The sequence below is a fragment of the Mus musculus genome, chromosome 7, assembly GCF_000001635.26.
Source record: "Mus musculus strain C57BL/6J chromosome 7, GRCm38.p6 C57BL/6J".
NCBI lineage: Eukaryota > Metazoa > Chordata > Mammalia > Rodentia > Muridae > Mus > Mus musculus.
In genome coordinates, this window is record NC_000073.6 from 59,551,634 (window position 1) to 59,564,600 (window position 12,967).

Below are 12,967 nucleotides of genomic sequence, written 5' to 3' on the forward strand. Positions count from 1 at the left end.
TTCCTTAAAACATTACAAACCAGGGGATGTACATCGGAGAACATAGCCTAAATCGAGCTCCTTTGGTACCGTTGTATACCATTTTGTTATCCCTAATTCCAAAAGGACCGACTGGCTGAGAATTGAAAGCCAAATCATGAAGGGGGAGGTCACCTGGATGTGGAGGCTTTACCATGTTCTGACCACTTACCTGATTATCTGTGTTTCTCTGCCTTCCAAGGTGGCATGTGAGATGACTGCAAAACACCAGAAAAGACATTGTCATGAGCAAGGGGTGATCCTTGCAGAAATGCCCAAGGTTCCATTGTGGGACTAGGTGCTTGTTGGCATGCAGTGTTTGCCAACCAATGTGCACCCTAGATGTCCACATTTCCTCTCATGGGAAACAGGGCAAGGGCATCTGAGGACTTCAGGGAAGTCACCCTAGAGCCCCCCAAGGAGTCAACGGACGTCTTGTGACCCTGTCGCCCTGGTTGGGCCTCAGCGTAATCCTATTGAGCATGAATTTTATGTCATCACCTTTGTTCATGACATTGGGTTGTCATCATTGACCCAGTCCTAGACAGAATTCGGCTACATCTACTTGGATATCACCTAACCTAATCCAACCACTTACCTTCCTTTCCAAAACTGGCTCAGAGTAGGAATGGTCACATGGAACTGGAGAGGGATTGCTGGGAGGAAATGTCTTCCAGGGAAGCAAGGGCTCCCTTTCTTGATACTTGGAAGAATGTCTTCCCTAAGGAGGAAAGGGAAAGTAGTCAAGACGCTTGTTGTCCCTTCTTTAAATAAAGGTCAGAGGAGAGAGACATTTTTCTGGAGCTCTACTTGTACAACTTCATTGTGCAGAAACTGTCCTGGGGTTACCTCTTGTATTACCACCAGCCCAGCATACACAAGTCTTCCTGGCTACCATAGAGAAACATTAGTGGACACACAACGGAACCCTGGCATTCCAATAAAGATTTACTGCTTCCTCTCGAAGCAACAGCCACATCACAGGTGACCTTAGCCTCACCATTTTGTAGGTATCAACAATCAAGTTGAGCTGCCCAAGTTCTATGGATAGGACAAAAAAATAATTGAATAAAACAATTACAGATAGGTATTTCGAGGGTGATTAAAGTAACTGTGTGTTTTTGCTCAAAGTGCAAATGTGGCATCAGACCTCTGTAAGGTCTATGTTGTAGGACCCGACTCAACGTGAAAGGTGATTCCTGAAAATCTCCCGAGAATCCTGGACCGAGGCCACAGAACCCATGTCTATACATGTATCCATTTGTGTCAACCTGTTATGGGTTGCCCTGCTGTAAAACGTGAGAGTAAGCACTGTTGCTGGACTAAAGTCAGGCCTTGGTGTTATGAATCAAAGTGGAATTAGGTTCTTTAAACACCTGGCCTTACCCTGTATCAACCTAATGTGTAGAGCTTTTTTTCCTCAGTGATTCTGCAGTGAGGTTCAGTAAGTGCCCTAAATGATACCATGAAGGAAATTTGGAATGTGGTGGGCACCAAGGTAAAAATGAATATCTCACCCTATCCACATTGGTAAATTGTCTCTGGGGTGAGATCTTTGGAATATCTGCTAGAGGGATTGCCCTTTGTGAACCCATCGTGGGGAGGACAGCCTTTTTGGATATCATAGAATCCTTCTTTTTCCCTAAGAAAGGATCTGTCACTTGGGCCTCCCCTGTCAAGGGAAAGGAAGAGTACCATAAGGCCCTGGAGGCCAGTGTTGTCCTCCTGTAGCTATTTGCAATGAAATTGTAAGCATCAAAGTATGAGATCCCAACATTCAAAAACTGTCATCCTCCTCTCTCCATGAGAAGTAGGTCAAAATTATGAAAAAACAATTATCGGGAGTTGAAGACATTCCTTAAAACGTTACAAACCAGGTGATGTACATCGGAGAACATAGCCTAAATCGAGCTCCTTTGGTACCGTTGTATACCATTTTGTTATCCCTCATTCCAAAAGGACCGACTGGCTGAGAATTGAAAGCCAAATCATGAAGGGGGAGGTCACCTGGATGTGGAGGCTTTACCATGTTCTGACCACTTACCTGATTATCTGTGTTTCTCTGCCTTCCAAGGTGGCATGTGAGATGACTGCAAAACACCAGAAAAGACATTGTCATGAGCAAGGGGTGATCCTTGCAGAAATGCCCAAGGTTCCATTGTGGGACTAGTTGCTTGTTGGCATGCAGTGTTTGCCAACCAATGTGCACCCTAGATGTCCACATTTCCTCTCATGGGAAACAGGGCAAGGGCATCTGAGGACTTCAGGGAAGTCACCCTAGAGCCCCCCAAGGAGTCAACGGACGTCTTGTGACCCTGTCGCCCTGGTTGGGCCTCAGCGTAATCCTATTGAGCATGAATTTTATGTCATCACCTTTGTTCATGACATTGGGTTGTCATCATTGACCCAGTCCTAGACAGAATTCAGCTACATCTACTTGGATATCACCTAACCTAATCCAACCACTTACCTTCCTTTCCAAAACTGGCTCAGAGTAGGAATGGTCACATGGAACTGGAGAGGGATTGCTGGGAGGAAATGTCTTCCAGGGAAGCAAGGGCTCTCTTTCTTGATACTTGGAAGAATGTCTTCCCTAAGGAGGAAAGGGAAAGTAGTCAAGACGCTTGTTGTCCCTTCTTTAAATAAAGGTCAGAGGAGAGAGACATTTTTCTGGAGCTCTACTTGTACAACTTCATTGTGCAGAAACTGTCCTGGGGTTACCTCTTGTATTACCACCAGCCCAGCATACACAAGTCTTGCTGGCTACCATAGAGAAACATTAGTGGACACACAACGGAACCCTGGCATTCCAATAAAGATTTACTGCTTCCTCTCGAAGCAACAGCCACATCACAGGTGACCTTAGCCTCACCATTTTGTAGGTATCAACAATCAAGTTGAGCTGCCCAAGTTCTATGGATAGGACAAAAAAATAATTGAATAAAACAATTACAGATAGGTATTTCGAGGGTGATTAAAGTAACTGTGTGTTTTTGCTCAAAGTGCAAATGTGGCATCAGACCTCTGTAAGGTCTATGTTGTAGGACCCGACTCAACGTGAAAGGTGATTCCTGAAAATCTCCAGAGAATCCTGGACCGAGGCCACAGAACCCATGTCTATACATGTATCCATTTGTGTCAACCTGTTATGGGTTGCCCTGCTGTAAAACGTGAGAGTAAGCACTGTTGCTGGACTAAAGTCAGGCCTTGGTGTTATGAATCAAAGTGGAATTAGGTTCTTTAAACACCTGGCCTTACCCTGTATCAACCTAATGTGTAGAGCTTTTTTTCCTCAGTGATTCTGCAGTGAGGTTCAGTAAGTGCCCTAAATGATACCATGAAGGAAATTTGGAATGTGGTGGGCACCAAGGTAAAAATGAATATCTCACCCTATCCACATTGGTAAATTGTCTCTGGGGTGAGATCTTTGGAATATCTGCTAGAGGGATTGCCCTTTGTGAACCCATCGTGTGGAGGACAGCCTTTTTGGATATCATAGAATCCTTCTTTTTCCCTAAGAAAGGATCTGTCACTTGGGCCTCCCCTGTCAAGGGAAAGGAAGAGTACCATAAGGCCCTGGAGGCCAGTGTTGTCCTCCTGTAGCTATTTGCAATGAAATTGTAAGCATCAAAGTATGAGATCCCAACATTCAAAAAATGTCATCCTCCTCTCTCCATGAGAAGTAGGTCAAAATTATGAAAAAACAATTATCGGGAGTTGAAGACATTCCTTAAAACGTTACAAACCAGGGGATGTACATCGGAGAACATAGCCTAAATCGAGCTCCTTTGGTACTGTTGCATACCATTTTGTTATCACCAAATTGCAAAAGAACAGACTGGCTGAGAATTGAAAGCCAAATCATGAAGGGGGAGGTCACCTGGATGTGGAGGCTTTACCATGTTCTGACCACTTACCTGATTATCTGTGTTTCTCTGCCTTCCAAGGTGGCATGTGAGATGACTGCAAAACTCCAGAAAAGACATTGTCATGAGCAAGGGGCGATCCTTGCAGAAATGCCCAAGGTTCCATTGTGGGACTAGGTGTTTGTTGGCATGCAGTGTTTGCCAACCAATGTGCACCCTAGATGTCCACATTTCCTCTCATGGGAAACAGGGCAAGGGCATCTGAGGACTTCAGGGAAGTCACCCTAGAGCCCCCCAAGGAGTCAACGGACCTCTTGTGACCCTGTCGCCCTGGTTCGGCCTCAGCGTAATCCTATTGAGCATGAATTTTATGTCATCACCTTTGTTCATGACATTGGGTTGTCATCATTGACCCAGTCCTAGACAGAATTCGGCTACATCTACTTGGATATCACCTAACCTAATCCAACCACTTACCTTCCTTTCCAAATCTGGATCAGAGTAGGAATGGTCACATGGAACTGGAGAGTGATTGCTGGGAGGAAATGTCTTCCAGGGAAGCAAGGGCTCCCTTTCTTGATACTTGGAAGAATGTCTTCCCTAAGGAGGAAAGGAAAAGAAGTCAAGATGCTTGTTGTCCCTTCTTTAAATAAAGGTCAGAGGAGAGAGACATTTTTCTGGAGCTCTACTTGTACAACTTCATTGTGCAGAAACTGTCCTGGGGTTACCTCTTGTATTACTACCAGCCCAGCATACACAAGTCTTCCTGGCTACCATAGAGAAACATCAGTGGACACACAATGGAACCCTGGCATTCCAATAAAGATTTACTGCTTCCTCTCGAAGCAACAGCCACATCACAGGTGACCTTAGCCTCACCATTTTGTAGGTATCAACACTCAAGTTGAGCTGCCCAAGTTCTATGGATAGGACAAAAAAATAATTGAATAAAACAACTACAGATAGGTATTTCGAGGGTGATTAAAGTAACTGTGTGTTTTTGCTCAAAGTGCAAATGTGGCATCAGACCTCTGTAAGGTCTATGTTGTAGGACCCGACTCAACGTGAAAGGTGATTCCTGAAAATCTCCCGAGAATCCTGGACCGAGGCCACAGAACCCATGTCTATACATGTATCCATTTGTGTCAACGTGTTATGGGTTGCCCTGCTGTAAAACGTGAGTGTAAGCACTGTTCCTGGACTAAAGTCAGGCCTTGGTGTTATGAATCAAAGTGGAATTAGGTTCTTTAAACACCTGGCCTTACCGTGTATCAACCTAATGTGTAGAGCTTTTTTTCCTCAGTGATTCTGCAGTGAGGTTCAGTAAGTGCCCTAAATGATACCATGAAGGAAATTTGGAATGTGGTGGGTACCAAGGTAAAAATGAATATCTCACCCTATCCACATTGGTAAATTGTCTCTGGGGTGAGATCTTTGGAATATCTGCTAGAGGGATTGCCCTTTGTGAACCCATCCTGGGGAGGACAGACTTTTTGGATATCAAAGAATCCTTCTTTTTTCCTAAGAAAGGATATGTCACTTGGGCCTCCCCTGTCAAGGGAAAGGAAGAGTACCATAAGGCCCTGGAGGCCAGTGTTGTCCTCCTGTAGCTATTTGCCATAAAATTGTAAGCATCAAAGTATGAGATCCCAACATTCAAAAACTGTCATCCTCCTCTCTCCATGAGAAGTAGGTCAAAATTATGAAAAAACAATTATCGGGAGTTGAAGACATTCCTTAAAACGTTACAAACCAGGGGATGTACATCGGAGAACATAGCCTAAATCGAGCTCCTTTGGTACCTTTGCATACCATTTTGTTATCCCCAAATTCCAAAAGGACCGACTGGCTGAGAATTGAAAGCCAAATCATGAAGGGGGAGGTCACCTGGATGTGGAGGCTTTACCATGTTCTGACCACTTACCTGATTATCTGTGTTTCTCTGCCTTCCAAGGTGGCATGTGAGATGACTGCAAAACACCAGAAAAGACATTGTCATGAGCAAGGGGCGATCCTTGCAGAAATGCCCAAGGTTCCACTGTGGGACTAGGTGCTTGTTGGCATGCAGTGTTTGCCAACCAATGTGCACCCTAGATGTCCACATTTCCTCTCATGGGAAACAGGGCAAGGGCATCTGAGGACTTCAGGGAAGTCACCCTAGAGCCCCCCAAGGAGTCAACGGACGTCTTGTGACCCTGTCGCCCTGGTTGGGCCTCAGCGTAATCCTATTGAGCATGAATTTTATGTCATCACCTTTGTTCATGACATTGGGTTGTCATCATTGACCCAGTCCTAGACAGAATTCGGCTACATCTACTTGGATATCACCTAACCTAATCCAACCACTTACCTTCCTTTCCAAAACTGGCTCAGAGTAGGAATGGTCACATGGAACTGGAGAGGGATTGCTGGGAGGAAATGTCTTCCAGGGAAGCAAGGGCTCCCTTTCTTGATACTTGGAAGAATGTCTTCCCTAAGGAGGAAAGGGAAAGTAGTCAAGACGCTTGTTGTCCCTTCTTTAAATAAAGGTCAGAGGAGAGAGACATTTTTCTGGAGCTCTACTTGTACAACTTCATTGTGCAGAAACTGTCCTGGGGTTACCTCTTGTATTACTACCAGCCCAGCATACACAAGTCTTCCTGGCTACCATAGAGAAACATCAGTGGACACACAACGGAACCCTGGCATTCCAATAAAGATTTACTGCTTCCTCTCGAAGCAACAGCCACATCACAGGTGACCTTAGCCTCACCATTTTGTAGGTATCAACACTCAAGTTGAGCTGCCCAAGTTCTATGGATAGGACAAAAAAATAATTGAATAAAACAATTACAGATAGGTATTTCGAGGGTGATTAAAGTAACTGTGTGTTTTTGCTCAAAGTGCAAATGTGGCATCAGACCTCTGTAAGGTCTATGTTGTAGGACCCGACTCAACGTGAAAGGTGATTCCTGAAAATCTCCCGAGAATCCTGGACCGAGGCCACAGAACCCATGTCTATACATGTATCCATTTGTGTCAACCTGTTATGGGTTGCCCTGCTGTAAAACGTGAGTGTAAGCACTGTTGCTGGACTAAAGTCAGGCCTTGGTGTTATGAATCAAAGTGGAATTAGGTTCTTTAAACACCTGGCCTTACCGTGTATCAACCTAATGTGTAGAGCTTTTTTTCCTCAGTGATTCTGCAGTGAGGTTCAGTAAGTGCCCTAAATGATACCATGAAGGAAATTTGGAATGTGGTGGGTACCAAGGTAAAAATGAATATCTCACCCTATCCACATTGGTAAATTGTCTCTGGGTTGAGGTCTTTGGAATATCTGCTAGAGGGATTGCCCTTTGTGAACCCATCCTGGGGAGGACAGACTTTTTGGATATCATAGAATCCTTCTTTTTCCCTAAGAAAGGATCTGTCACTTGGGCCTCCCCTGTCAAGGGAAAGGAAGAGTACCATAAGGCCCTGGAGGCCAGTGTTGTCCTCCTGTAGCTATTTGCCATAAAATTGTAAGCATCAAAGTATGAGATCCCAACATTCAAAAAATGTCATCCTCCTCTCTCCATGAGAAGTAGGTCAAAATTATGAAAAAACAATTTTCGGGAGTTGAACACATTCCTTAAAACGTTACAAACCAGGGGATGTACATCGGAGAACATAGCCTAAATCGAGCTCCTTTGGTACCGTTGTATACCATTTTGTTATCCCTAATTCCAAAAGGACCGACTGGCTGAGAATTGAAAGCCAAATCACGAAGGGGGAGGTCACCTGGATGTGGAGGCTTTACCATGTTCTGACCACTTACCTGATTATCTGTGTTTCTCTGCCTTCCAAGGTGGCATGTGAGATGACTGCAAAACACCAGAAAAGACATTGTCATGAGCAAGGGGCGATCCTTGCAGAAATGCCCAAGGTTCCATTGTGGGACTAGGTGCTTGTTGGCATGCAGTGTTTGCCAACCAATGTGCACCCTAGATGTCCACATTTCCTCTCATGGGAAACAGGGCAAGGGCATCTGAGGACTTCAGGGAAGTCACCCTAGAGCCCCCCAAGGAGTCAACGGACGTCTTGTGACCCTGACGCCCTGGTTGGGCCTCAGCGTAATCCTATTGAGCATGAATTTTATGTCATCACCTTTGTTCATGACATTGGGTTGTCATCATTGACCCAGTCCTAGACAGAATTCAGCTACATCTACTTGGATATCACCTAACCTAATCCAACCACTTACCTTCCTTTCCAAAACTGGCTCAGAGTAGGAATGGTCACATGGAACTGGAGAGGGATTGCTGGGAGGAAATGTCTTCCAGGGAAGCAAGGGCTCTCTTTCTTGATACTTGGAAGAATGTCTTCCCTAAGGAGGAAAGGGAAAGTAGTCAAGACGCTTGTTGTCCCTTCTTTAAATAAAGGTCAGAGGAGAGAGACATTTTTCTGGAGCTCTACTTGTACAACTTCATTGTGCAGAAACTGTCCTGGGGTTACCTCTTGTATTACCACCAGCCCAGCATACACAAGTCTTGCTGGCTACCATAGAGAAACATTAGTGAACACACAACGGAACCCTGGCATTCCAATAAAGATTTACTGCTTCCTCTCGAAGCAACAGCCACATCACAGGTGACCTTAGCCTCACCATTTTGTAGGTATCAACAATCAAGTTGAGCTGCCCAAGTTCTATGGATAGGACAAAAAAATAATTGAATAAAACAATTACAGATAGGTATTTCGAGGGTGATTAAAGTAACTGTGTGTTTTTGCTCAAAGTGCAAATGTGGCATCAGACCTCTGTAAGGTCTATGTTGTAGGACCCGACTCAACGTGAAAGGTGATTCCTGAAAATCTCCCGAGAATCCTGGACCGAGGCCACAGAACCCATGTCTATACATGTATCCATTTGTGTCAACCTGTTATGGGTTGCCCTGCTGTAAAACGTGAGAGTAAGCACTGTTGCTGGACTAAAGTCAGGCCTTGGTGTTATGAATCAAAGTGGAATTAGGTTCTTTAAACACCTGGCCTTACCGTGTATCAACCTAATGTGTAGAGCTTTTTTTCCTCAGTGATTCTGCAGTGAGGTTCAGTAAGTGCCCTAAATGATACCATGAAGGAAATTTGGAATGTGGTGGGTACCAAGGTAAAAATGAATATCTCACCCTATCCACATTGGTAAATTGTCTCTGGGGTGAGATCTTTGGAATATCTGCTAGAGGGATTGCACTTTGTGAACCCATCCTGGGGAGGACAGACTTTTTGGATATCAAAGAATCCTTCTTTTTTCCTAAGAAAGGATATGTCACTTGGGCCTCCCCTGTCAAGGGAAAGGAAGAGTACCATAAGGCCCTGGAGGCCAGTGTTGTCCTCCTGTAGCTATTTGCCATAAAATTGTAAGCATCAAAGTATGAGATCCCAACATTCAAAAACTGTCATCCTCCTCTCTCCATGAGAAGTAGGTCAAAATTATGAAAAAACAATTATCGGGAGTTGAAGACATTCCTTAAAACGTTACAAACCAGGGGATGTACATCGGAGAACATAGCCTAAATCGAGCTCCTTTGGTACCTTTGCATACCATTTTGTTATCCCCAAATTCCAAAAGGACCGACTGGCTGAGAATTGAAAGCCAAATCATGAAGGGGGAGGTCACCTGGATGTGGAGGCTTTACCATGTTCTGACCACTTACCTGATTATCTGTGTTTCTCTGCCTTCCAAGGTGGCATGTGAGATGACTGCAAAACACCAGAAAAGACATTGTCATGAGCAAGGGGCGATCCTTGCAGAAATGCCCAAGGTTCCACTGTGGGACTAGGTGCTTGTTGGCATGCAGTGTTTGCCAACCAATGTGCACCCTAGATGTCCACATTTCCTCTCATGGGAAACAGGGCAAGGGCATCTGAGGACTTCAGGGAAGTCACCCTAGAGCCCCCCAAGGAGTCAACGGACGTCTTGTGACCCTGTCGCCCTGGTTGGGCCTCAGCGTAATCCTATTGAGCATGAATTTTATGTCATCACCTTTGTTCATGACATTGGGTTGTCATCATTGACCCAGTCCTAGACAGAATTCGGCTACATCTACTTGGATATCACCTAACCTAATCCAACCACTTACCTTCCTTTCCAAATCTGGATCAGAGTAGGAATGGTCACATGGAACTGGAGAGTGATTGCTGGGAGGAAATGTCTTCCAGGGAAGCAAGGGCTCCCTTTCTTGATACTTGGAAGAATGTCTTCCCTAAGGAGGAAAGGAAAAGAAGTCAAGATGCTTGTTGTCCCTTCTTTAAATAAAGGTCAGAGGAGAGAGACATTTTTCTGGAGCTCTACTTGTACAACTTCATTGTGCAGAAACTGTCCTGGGGTTACCTCTTGTATTACTACCAGCCCAGCATACACAAGTCTTCCTGGCTACCATAGAGAAACATCAGTGGACACACAATGGAACCCTGGCATTCCAATAAAGATTTACTGCTTCCTCTCGAAGCAACAGCCACATCACAGGTGACCTTAGCCTCACCATTTTGTAGGTATCAACACTCAAGTTGAGCTGCCCAAGTTCTATGGATAGGACAAAAAAATAATTGAATAAAACAACTACAGATAGGTATTTCGAGGGTGATTAAAGTAACTGTGTGTTTTTGCTCAAAGTGCAAATGTGGCATCAGACCTCTGTAAGGTCTATGTTGTAGGACCCGACTCAACGTGAAAGGTGATTCCTGAAAATCTCCCGAGAATCCTGGACCGAGGCCACAGAACCCATGTCTATACATGTATCCATTTGTGTCAACGTGTTATGGGTTGCCCTGCTGTAAAACGTGAGTGTAAGCACTGTTCCTGGACTAAAGTCAGGCCTTGGTGTTATGAATCAAAGTGGAATTAGGTTCTTTAAACACCTGGCCTTACCGTGTATCAACCTAATGTGTAGAGCTTTTTTTCCTCAGTGATTCTGCAGTGAGGTTCAGTAAGTGCCCTAAATGATACCATGAAGGAAATTTGGAATGTGGTGGGTACCAAGGTAAAAATGAATATCTCACCCTATCCACATTGGTAAATTGTCTCTGGGGTGAGATCTTTGGAATATCTGCTAGAGGGATTGCCCTTTGTGAACCCATCCTGGGGAGGACAGACTTTTTGGATATCAAAGAATCCTTCTTTTTTCCTAAGAAAGGATATGTCACTTGGGCCTCCCCTGTCAAGGGAAAGGAAGAGTACCATAAGGCCCTGGAGGCCAGTGTTGTCCTCCTGTAGCTATTTGCCATAAAATTGTAAGCATCAAAGTATGAGATCCCAACATTCAAAAACTGTCATCCTCCTCTCTCCATGAGAAGTAGGTCAAAATTATGAAAAAACAATTATCGGGAGTTGAAGACATTCCTTAAAACGTTACAAACCAGGGGATGTACATCGGAGAACATAGCCTAAATCGAGCTCCTTTGGTACCTTTGCATACCATTTTGTTATCCCCAAATTCCAAAAGGACCGACTGGCTGAGAATTGAAAGCCAAATCATGAAGGGGGAGGTCACCTGGATGTGGAGGCTTTACCATGTTCTGACCACTTACCTGATTATCTGTGTTTCTCTGCCTTCCAAGGTGGCATGTGAGATGACTGCAAAACACCAGAAAAGACATTGTCATGAGCAAGGGGCGATCCTTGCAGAAATGCCCAAGGTTCCACTGTGGGACTAGGTGCTTGTTGGCATGCAGTGTTTGCCAACCAATGTGCACCCTAGATGTCCACATTTCCTCTCATGGGAAACAGGGCAAGGGCATCTGAGGACTTCAGGGAAGTCACCCTAGAGCCCCCCAAGGAGTCAACGGACGTCTTGTGACCCTGTCGCCCTGGTTGGGCCTCAGCGTAATCCTATTGAGCATGAATTTTATGTCATCACCTTTGTTCATGACATTGGGTTGTCATCATTGACCCAGTCCTAGACAGAATTCGGCTACATCTACTTGGATATCACCTAACCTAATCCAACCACTTACCTTCCTTTCCAAAACTGGCTCAGAGTAGGAATGGTCACATGGAACTGGAGAGGGATTGCTGGGAGGAAATGTCTTCCAGGGAAGCAAGGGCTCCCTTTCTTGATACTTGGAAGAATGTCTTCCCTAAGGAGGAAAGGGAAAGTAGTCAAGACGCTTGTTGTCCCTTCTTTAAATAAAGGTCAGAGGAGAGAGACATTTTTCTGGAGCTCTACTTGTACAACTTCATTGTGCAGAAACTGTCCTGGGGTTACCTCTTGTATTACTACCAGCCCAGCATACACAAGTCTTCCTGGCTACCATAGAGAAACATCAGTGGACACACAACGGAACCCTGGCATTCCAATAAAGATTTACTGCTTCCTCTCGAAGCAACAGCCACATCACAGGTGACCTTAGCCTCACCATTTTGTAGGTATCAACACTCAAGTTGAGCTGCCCAAGTTCTATGGATAGGACAAAAAAATAATTGAATAAAACAATTACAGATAGGTATTTCGAGGGTGATTAAAGTAACTGTGTGTTTTTGCTCAAAGTGCAAATGTGGCATCAGACCTCTGTAAGGTCTATGTTGTAGGACCCGACTCAACGTGAAAGGTGATTCCTGAAAATCTCCCGAGAATCCTGGACCGAGGCCACAGAACCCATGTCTATACATGTATCCATTTGTGTCAACCTGTTATGGGTTGCCCTGCTGTAAAACGTGAGTGTAAGCACTGTTGCTGGACTAAAGTCAGGCCTTGGTGTTATGAATCAAAGTGGAATTAGGTTCTTTAAACACCTGGCCTTACCCTGTATCAACCTAATGTGTAGAGCTTTTTTTCCTCAGTGATTCTGCAGTGAGGTTCAGTAAGTGCCCTAAATGATACCATGAAGGAAATTTGGAATGTGGTTGGTACCAAGGTAAAAATGAATATCTCACCCTATCCACATTGGTAAATTGTCTCTGGGGTGAGATCTTTGGAATATCTGCTAGAGGGATTGCTCTTTGTGAACCCATCTTGGGGAGGACAGCCTTTTTGGATATCATAGAATCCTTGTTTTTCCCTAAGAAAGGATCTGTCACTTGGGCCTCCCCTGTCAAGGGAAAGGAAGAGTACCATAAGGCCCTGGAGGCC

The 12,967-nt window shown here is 44.7% G+C and overlaps 1 long non-coding RNA gene and 7 other non-coding genes across 8 annotated transcripts in view; all 8 read right to left on the minus strand.

Annotated features, from left to right (window-relative positions):
* The window catches only part of Snhg14 (small nucleolar RNA host gene 14), a 1,177,441-nt gene that overhangs the window by 278,897 nt on the left and 885,577 nt on the right, over positions 1 to 12,967 (minus strand). The gene's annotated exons all lie outside the window — the stretch shown is intronic.
* On the minus strand, positions 476 to 554 carry Gm25585. Its single transcript, XR_003947002.1, has one exon. It is a non-coding gene; the product is annotated as a small nucleolar RNA SNORD115 (small nucleolar RNA).
* Positions 2,348 to 2,426, minus strand: Gm25840. Its single transcript, XR_003947003.1, has one exon. It is a non-coding gene; the product is annotated as a small nucleolar RNA SNORD115 (small nucleolar RNA).
* On the minus strand, positions 4,221 to 4,299 carry Gm25089. The gene has a single exon (XR_003947061.1). It is a non-coding gene; the product is annotated as a small nucleolar RNA SNORD115 (small nucleolar RNA).
* Gm24040 lies at positions 6,094 to 6,172 on the minus strand. The gene has a single exon (XR_003947004.1). It is a non-coding gene; the product is annotated as a small nucleolar RNA SNORD115 (small nucleolar RNA).
* On the minus strand, positions 7,966 to 8,044 carry Gm22050. The gene has a single exon (XR_003947005.1). It is a non-coding gene; the product is annotated as a small nucleolar RNA SNORD115 (small nucleolar RNA).
* On the minus strand, positions 9,839 to 9,917 carry Gm23286. The gene has a single exon (XR_003947006.1). It is a non-coding gene; the product is annotated as a small nucleolar RNA SNORD115 (small nucleolar RNA).
* Gm24021 lies at positions 11,712 to 11,790 on the minus strand. The gene has a single exon (XR_003947007.1). It is a non-coding gene; the product is annotated as a small nucleolar RNA SNORD115 (small nucleolar RNA).